This window comes from Equus asinus, chromosome 26 (genome assembly GCF_041296235.1).
Source record: "Equus asinus isolate D_3611 breed Donkey chromosome 26, EquAss-T2T_v2, whole genome shotgun sequence".
Lineage (NCBI taxonomy): Eukaryota > Metazoa > Chordata > Mammalia > Perissodactyla > Equidae > Equus > Equus asinus.
The window spans coordinates 22428526-22437000 of NC_091815.1; the positions used below are offsets into that span (position 1 = coordinate 22428526).

An 8475-nucleotide genomic window follows, 5' to 3' on the forward strand; every position below is an offset into this window, starting at 1 on the left:
GATCTGAACCAGCGAACCCTGGGCTGCCGAAGCAGAATGTGCGAACTTAACCGCTGCACCACCAGGCCAGCGCCCCAATTAAGTAGTATTATGATAATTAATATTTTTAAGAAGTGTTTGCTTGCCTTCACATACATTTTTCCCACTGTTTGCTCACCATTCTTTGTTGCACATTAGGTGGTCCTTCTGGGATGATTTTCATTCTCCCTGAAATGCATTCTTTTGAGATTTACTTAATGAGGTCTCTTAGTGTGAACTCTTGTTTTTATTTATAAATATTTTCATTTTATCATGATTCTTAAAAGATACATTTCCTGCATGCCAAATTCTGGATTTTTAACCTCAATCCTTTATAAGTATTATTCTGCTGCCTCTGGCTTCCATTGTTGCTGTTGAGAAGTCTGCTGTTTTTCAAATTGCCATAATTTTGTCGGTGTTCTCTTGTCTCTGTAGGTGCTTTTTATTTTGTCTTTTGCATTCTTAGGTTGTTGTGGCTTTTTAAAAATAATGCGTTTAAGCGTGGACTTTTTTTGTTTATTTAATTTATTCCACCCAGGATATATTGTGCTTCCTGGATTTGTGGGTTCATATTTTTCTTCAATTTTGGAAATTTTGCATCCATTATCTCTTTAGATACTACCTTTTCGCCATTCTTTATATTTTTTCCTTTTGACCCTCCAGTGAGAGCCATGTTAGACCTTTTCATTCTATTCTCTCTTTTTTTTTTTTTGCTGGTCCCCCCCAGTTTTATTGAGGTATAATTGACAATTAAAATTGTATATATTTAAGGTATACAACTTGGTGGTTTGATGTACACGTACATAGTGAAATAGTTACCAGAATCAAGCTAATTAATGTGTCCATTCTATATACTAGCCCTCTGTTGAACATGTGGTTTACAAATAGTTTCTCCTAGTATTTACCTCATCTTTTCATCCTCTTAATGGGGACTTTCACAGAGCAAAGGTCTTTACTTTTAATGGATTCCAATATTTCTGTTTTTCCTTTTATTGATCATGCTTTTGATATCAGGTCTAAGAATTCTGCCAGCCCCAGAGTCTAAAGACTTTCTCCTATGGTTCTTCCTAAAAGTTTTATAGTTTAACTCCATGATCTATTTTGAGTTAATCTTTACATAAGGTGTGAAACTTTGGTCAAGGTTCATTTTTTTAAATCTTTGCTCCTTAATATTTCATTCCTTCTGATTGCTTGTGTTTATATTGCTCTTCTTTTCCTAGGTTCCTGAAGTGAGAGTTTACTAGATTATTGATTTGAGACTTTTCTTCTTTTCTAATGTATTCATTTAGTGTTATAAAGTTCCCCCTCAGCACGCCTTTAGCTGTGTCCCACAAAATTTGGTATGTTGTGTTTTCATTCAGTTTAATGTAGTTTTTTATTTCCCTTGGGCCTTCCTCTTTGACCCATGACTTATTTAGAAGAGTATTGTTTGGTTTCTAAGTGTTTGGAGATTTTTTTAAAGATTTTATTTTTTCCTTTTTCTCCCCAAAGCCCCCCGGTACATAGTTGTGTACTCTTCGTTGTGGGTTCTTCTAGTTGTGGCATGTGGGACGCTGCCTCAGCGTGGTCTGATGAGCAGTGCCATGTCCGCGCCCAGGATTCGAACTAATGAAACACTGGGCCGCCTGCAGCGGAGCACGCGAACCTAACCACTCGGCCACGGGGCCAGCCCCTAAGTGTTTGGAGATTTTCCTGTTATCTTTCTGTTATTGATTTTTAGTTTGATTCCATTGTGGCCAGGAAACATACTCTGTATGATTCCAAGTCTTTTAAATGTGTTGAAGTTCATTTTATGACCATGAACATGGTCTATCTTGCTATATGCTCCATGAACATTTGAAATGAATGTGTTTTCTGCTGCTGTTGGGTCAAATGTTCTATAAATGTCAATTAGATCCTCTTGGTTGATGGTACCGATGAGTTCTATATTCTTGCTGACTTTCTGTCTAGTTACTCTATAATTGTGAATTCTTCTGTTTCTTCTTTAACTTCTATCAGTTTTTGTTTCACATATTTTGCAGCTTTTTTGTTTGGTGCATACTCATTTAGGATTGCTATGTCTTCCTGGTGGATTGACTTTTTTTTATCATTATATAATAGCACTCTCTGATAATTTTCTGAGCTCTTAAGTGTACTTTATCTGATATTAACATAGCCTCTCCTTTTTTTTAAAAAAAAATGCTTCTGTGATATATCTTTTTTCATCCTTTTAACTTTCAACCTACCTATATTGTTATATTTTAAGTTTCCTATAGACAGTATATAGTAGTATGTTTTCTAATGCACTATTCCAAGCTCTTTCAATGGGTATTTAGACCTATTACATTTAATGTAATTAGTTATGTTAGAGCTTAAGTTTTCCATTTTATCTTTGTGTTTTCTGCTTGTTCTGTTTTTAATTTCTCTGTTGTTCCCCCCCAGATTTCTGGTGGGTTACTTGAACAGATTTGAGAATTCCATTTTGATTTATTTATAGTGTTTTTGAGTGTATCTCCTTGTGTAGCTTCTTTTTTAGTGGATGACCTAGGCATGACCTTATGTAAACATCACTTATCACAGCCTATTGGTGTCATCATGTTACCTTTCAAGTGAAGTGAAATGTAGAAACCTTACCTCCTTTTACACTCCTTTACCCTCTCCATGAACAATATAACTATATTGAATATTTCCTCTATACACATGTGGAACCATATCAGTGTTGTTAAGTTTTGCTTCAACCATAAAACAGAATTTAGAAAATTCAAGAGCAAAAGGAAAGTCTATTGTATTTACCCATATTTTTGTTTATCATGTTCTTTCTTCCTTCCTCATATTCCAGGATTCCTTCTTTTGTCATTTTCCTTTTGTGTAGAGAATTTTGTTTTGCTGTCTTTTTAGGGCAGATGTGCTGGTGAAAAATTGTCTTAGTTGTCCTTAAAGTGTCTTGATTTCTCCTTCATTCCTTAAGGATATTTTCTTTGGATATAGGATTCTGGTTGACAGTTATTTCAGCACTAAAAAGTGTTGTGACATGTTTTTACTGGTCTCTATGGTTCTGATAAGAAATCTACTGTCATTCAAGTTGTTTTTCCACTATAGGTAAGGTGTTGTTTTTATTGCTACTTTCAAGATTTTTTGTGTGTTTTTTATTTTCAGAAGTTTGATTATGGTGTGTCTTGGTGTGGATTTACTTATCCTATTTGGGGTTTTCTCACCTTCTTGAGTTTGCAGGTTTATGTCCTTTTTATCAAGTTTAGGACATTTTCAGCTATTATTACTGTGAGTACATTTTCAGCCCCTCCCTTTTCTCTTCCCTTCCAAGACACTGCAGATAAGAATGTTAGATCTTTTATTATAGTCTCTCAGTTCCAGAATTTCTGTTATTTTTCTTCAGTTTGTTTTCTCTCTGTTGTCCAGATTGAGTATTCTCTATTGTTCTGTATTCAAGTTCATTGATTTTCCCCCTTCCCTATCTCCTCCATTCTGCTGTTGAGCCCATCCATTGAGTTTCTAAATGTGGTGATTGCATTTTTCAGTTCTAAAATTTCCATTGGGTTCTTCTTTATATCTTCTTCTTCTTTTTTTTTTTTTTGAGGAAGATTAGCCCTGAGGTAACATCTGCTGCCAATCCTCCTCTTTTTACTGAGGAAGACTGGCCCTGAGCTAACATCCAGGCCCACTTTTCTCTACTTTCTATGTGGGACACCTGCCACAGCATGGCTTGTGAAGCGGTGCCATGTCTGCACCCAGGATCCAAACCAGTGAACCCTGGGCTGCCAAAGTGGAAGTGTGAAGTTAACCACTGCACCACCAGGCTGGCCCCTATATCTTCTATTTCTTTACTGAGACTTTCTGTTTTTTTCTTTGTTTCAAGTTTGTTTCTCTGTGCTCACTAAAGCATTTTTATGATGGCTGCTTTAAAATCCTTGTGAGATAATTCTAACATCTTTATCATTTCAGTTTGGGCATCTATTGACTGTCTTTTTTTCATTTAACAGTTTTTAGTATACCCATAAAGTTGAGTAAGCATCACCACAATCTTTTTTTTTTTTTGAGGAATATTAGCCCTGAGCTAACTCCTGCCAATCCTCCTCTTTTTTGCTGAGGAAGACTGGCCCTGAGCTAACATCCATGCTCATCTTCCTCTACTTTATATATGGGATGCCTACCACAGCATGGCTTTTGCCAAGCAGTGCCATGTCCACACCCGGGATCTGAACCAGTGAACCCTGGGCCGCCGAGAAGTGGAATGTGCGAACTTAATTGCTGCACCACGGGGCTGGCCCACCACAATCTAATTTTAGAACTTTTTCAACACCCAATGAAGAAACCCCATACACATTATAATCATTCTCTTTTCCTGCTCCTCCTATCTAACTCTAGCCCCAGACAACCACTAATTTTCTTTCTGACTCTATGGATTTGCCTGTTCTCTACATTTCACATAAATGGAATCATAGATCATGAAATCTTTCATGATTGGCTTCTTTCACTTAGGACATTTCCAGGGCTTATCCATGTTGTAGCACATATCAGTACTTCATTCTTCTTTTTTTTTTTTTTTTTGAGGAAGATTATCCCTGAGCTAATATCTGCTGCCAATCCTCCTCTTTTTGCTGAGGAAGCCTGGCCCCGAGCTAACATCCATGCCCATCTTTCTCTCCTTTATATGTGGGACGCCTGCCACAGCATGGCTTGCCAAGCAGTGCCATGTCTGCACCCGGGATCCGAACTGGCGAACCCCGGGCCGCTGCAGTGGAACGTGTGCACTTAACCGCTATCCACTGGGACGGCCCCAAAAAGAAAAAATAATAATGATAACCTTACTGTTGGTGCACCAGGTTCGTTTTTGCCTGCCACCTGTAAAGCCAAACACCAAGAGGACGAGATGGCAGCAAAGAGAGGGTTTTAATCACAATGCATCCATGTGAGGAAGTGAGAGAATGAGTCTTAAAGCTGCTTCCCCAAAAAATGGGAACTCAAGGATATTTATGGGGTAGGAGGCAAGGTGGTCTAATATGTGGAGAGGTGATTGGAGGTGCGGAGAGGTGAGGCAATTGATGATCTGTGCAAGCGTAGTCAGGCTTCATGCCTCTTCACAGGATGCATGTTCACAAAATGGCAGTGTTAGCATGATCTGAGGGTGGAGTTTTTAGCCTCTTGGTGTCAAAAGGTCACTTGTCAGACATCTGCCTGGGCCCAGTTGATGGGCTGGTGGTCTCAACCAGCCTGAAGGAGACAAAGGGTTCTAATTCCTGAAAAATAGTTCAAATATCCATTACCATAGTGACGCAGGCTCCAGGGACATGTTATCTATAGGAACCTAGTGGGAGTCAGACAGCATATTGCCTAAACAGCACAGTTAACAATGTTAAATGTTAAAGTTAACAAGTAAAAGCTAAAATCAGTGTTTGCAAAAAGGAAAAAAAACTTTAATTACTAGCTACTTAATCATCAATAGCTAACTGTTCGCTGGTTTCAATCTTTCCTATTCTTAGGTCATTCCTCATTCTTGAGGGATTCAGGGCGACTACCGATCTAGCTACTTCCTGTTGAATTGGGGCATAGATCTGGGTTAGAGGAATGAACCTGTTTAGTTCTCATTTGGAAATATTCTTTTGTTCCTGGTTTCAGGTTGACATTTTGTATTATTAGAATATTTGTACTTTGCTCAACAGTTTTGGAACAACATCGAAAGGCACATTTCATAATCAAGTATCCGACCAGAAGGATAAGAAGTATAGACAACCCAAATTTTAAGTCCCTGAAAAATAAATCTAATCCCAGTGGGGCCTCCATCTCATCTCCAGGTGGGGCAGACATCTGGTCCCAGTTCCTGATAGTCTTTTGTTTTACTGGATACGCATCAGAGACAGGAGCAACGCCCTACACCCTGATCTTTCAGTTGTCATTGATGATGTCTGTCAGCACAGACTCTTTGCCCGGGGGTCATCACATTCCTAAGGAACTCAAGAGAACAAAGTTATCAAGTTATGGCAGCTGGGAGGGGCCATAAAATCTACAGAGCATGTCTGGGTTAGTTAGTCAGAGGTCATTAAAAGTTACAATATGGTTTCTTTGCTACAACATGGCTTCCCTTATGTCAACCTTGTATTGAGCCTGTATCATCAGCACCACCTCCTTTCTAACGTTTTTTGTGCCCTAAGTATTTTACTCACCTGCCATAGCACCACATTCCCAAGAGCACACTGAATGGCCAAGGTGCGGATCATCAAAATCCCAACACCCAGTAACACAGTGCCCATGCAAAGCAAGAACCAGAAGTGCTGGCCTATCAAAACCATCCCAGAAATAACACACAACAAGGCTGCAGGGGAGGAAAAACTTTACCTGTATCCATCTTAAAGGTTCTCAGCTGGGGCTCCTGAGTAAAAAAACAGATTAACAGGAGAAATACAATTTATTAACCTATGTTTGCATGTCATATGGGAGAAACGCTAAGAAGAGTAACACAAAACGATGGCTTACAACTCCAGGTTATATTGCAACTTCAACAAAGGAACAATAAATTTGTAGAGAAATGATACAGTAAAGAAAAGCAGTTTTAGGTTTCCAAAGGTGACAAACCGTGGGAGGAAGCTAATGGACTAACATTTATTTGCAGATTCCTTAGGTGCCACCCACAAGCTAAAGAATCTAAAGTTGTCTCTGATGCGGGCTCGGCGAGCTGAGGAGTGGAAAGAAAGATTTCTTGGACTCTCAAGGTCTAGCAGTAGTGCTCTTTTATTCAGAGAATAGCCTGGAGTAGCATGGGGACAGGACCCATGGGTAGTGAAGAGCTGTAGGCATGGGGACAGAACCCATGGGGCAGTGAAGAGCTGCAGACTTGGGTTGAGGGTAGGGCTAAATTTAAGGCATAGGTATGCCAGTTATCTCTTTAAAAGACAATGGAAAGATTATGTAAAAAAGTCATTAAAATGGTATCAGTGCAGGTGGGGTCTTGTTATTGGGTGGTCCTATAACTTTAGATAAGGATCAGGTCAGGACATCTTATGCTTCCCAGAGGATGATATAGATCGGTATGTAGGGCAGGTCACCTTGGGCTTCTCTTCCTGGGGCAGCCTTGATCCTCATCGGTCTCCAGTAAAGGAGAATTTATATCCTGCCTTTAGTCAAAAGTGGAGGAGGGTACAGAGAGCTTTTCCTGCCTTTGACGCTTCTGTGGGGGATCAGACTTGGCCACCCCAAAATGTCTCTTTGACTTGATTATTTTCAAGAACAAAAGACTGAAAGAAACTTTGACCTCCCCCACAACTGCCTAAAAGAATTTAAAATACAATGGCCTGCTCCAGGAAGGAGTTAATACCGTAACTGTAATGTCATGTACAACGTGTCTCTCATGTCACATTGTCTGCAGTTGGCTTATTTACATTTCCATCTCCGTGTGAATTGCCTTCCTCCCCTTTGAAGCTCCAAACCACTCAGCCCAACACCCTCCCCTCTCTTCAGCTGAAGACAGTATTTAAGGGAACAGCCTCTGCCATTCTGGCAAGTTACTCAGCTTTCCTGGGTTTCTCCCACATAGACATGTTATGAAGCTTTGATTTTTTCCTGTTATTTTGTCTCATGTCAATTTAAACCGTAGCCCAGCCAGAAGGACTTAGAGTGTGTAGAGGAATTGTCTTTCTCCTCTACACTTCTAAATTGCCTTCAGCTCAGAATTTTTGTCAGAGGCATATTTCGCGGTGACATATCTGGTTTCCTTCAAGGCACAGCCACCTTCACAGATACAATCTCAGCCACTTTACAAAGGAAGCCACAAACCAGAGACCCCTGAACCTGGTGTCAGAGTCGGACATAATCCCCCTCAACCTTCTCTCTGGCGCCACCCCAGTCCCGCACCCAGAGAATGGCACACAGGCAGCAAACAGCTCCACGCACGGAAACACAAGCCCGGACGCCATCACACACTGGCACACGGGGCATCACGCCAGGTCCTCAGCAAACGCCACACAGACCACGCTCGCGGCACTGGGGTATCACGGGGCCACGGTCACAAGCTTAAAGATCCGGACACCAGGGCCAACCCGGGCTCCCGGCTCCAACCTCTTCCTACAGGCCCTGCTTTCCCCTCCCCACCGCCCAGCCTTCCGCGGACACGGCCCCCAGCGCCCCCTCCGCCCGCTGAAGAGCCGGGTGCTCGCCCCCGATCCGCGCGCCTGCGCACTCCGGGCAGAAAGAGCAACTCCCAGGAGCCTCAGTGCTCGGCTTCTGGGGGCGGGGCTCGCTGCCTAAACGCAGAGCCAAGAACCCAATGAGAAAGTCGCAATATACAGCTGTTGTGATTTTGGACTATAGTTCCAACAGAGGAGCAGGCCCGGATTGTCCTCGATAGCACCGGTCACTCACGGGGTCACCTTCGCAGGCCTCAGGAACTGGACACATCCCGGCCCTTCCGGAACCCTGCCTCTCTGCTCGGTGGGCCGGCCGGAATCAGGCCCCACCGCCCCTCAGAGC

The 8475-nt window shown here is 41.6% G+C and overlaps 1 long non-coding RNA gene across 1 annotated transcript; it reads right to left on the reverse strand.

Annotated features, from left to right (window-relative positions):
* Positions 1-4886: 4886 nt before the first annotated feature.
* LOC106836145 (uncharacterized) lies at positions 4887-8472 on the reverse strand. Its single transcript, XR_006520407.2, has 3 exons — positions 8368-8472; positions 6349-6382; positions 4887-5252 (listed from the first exon to the last, which is right to left on the reverse strand). It is a non-coding gene; the product is annotated as an uncharacterized lncRNA (long non-coding RNA).
* Between the last annotated feature and the right edge of the window lie 3 nt (positions 8473-8475).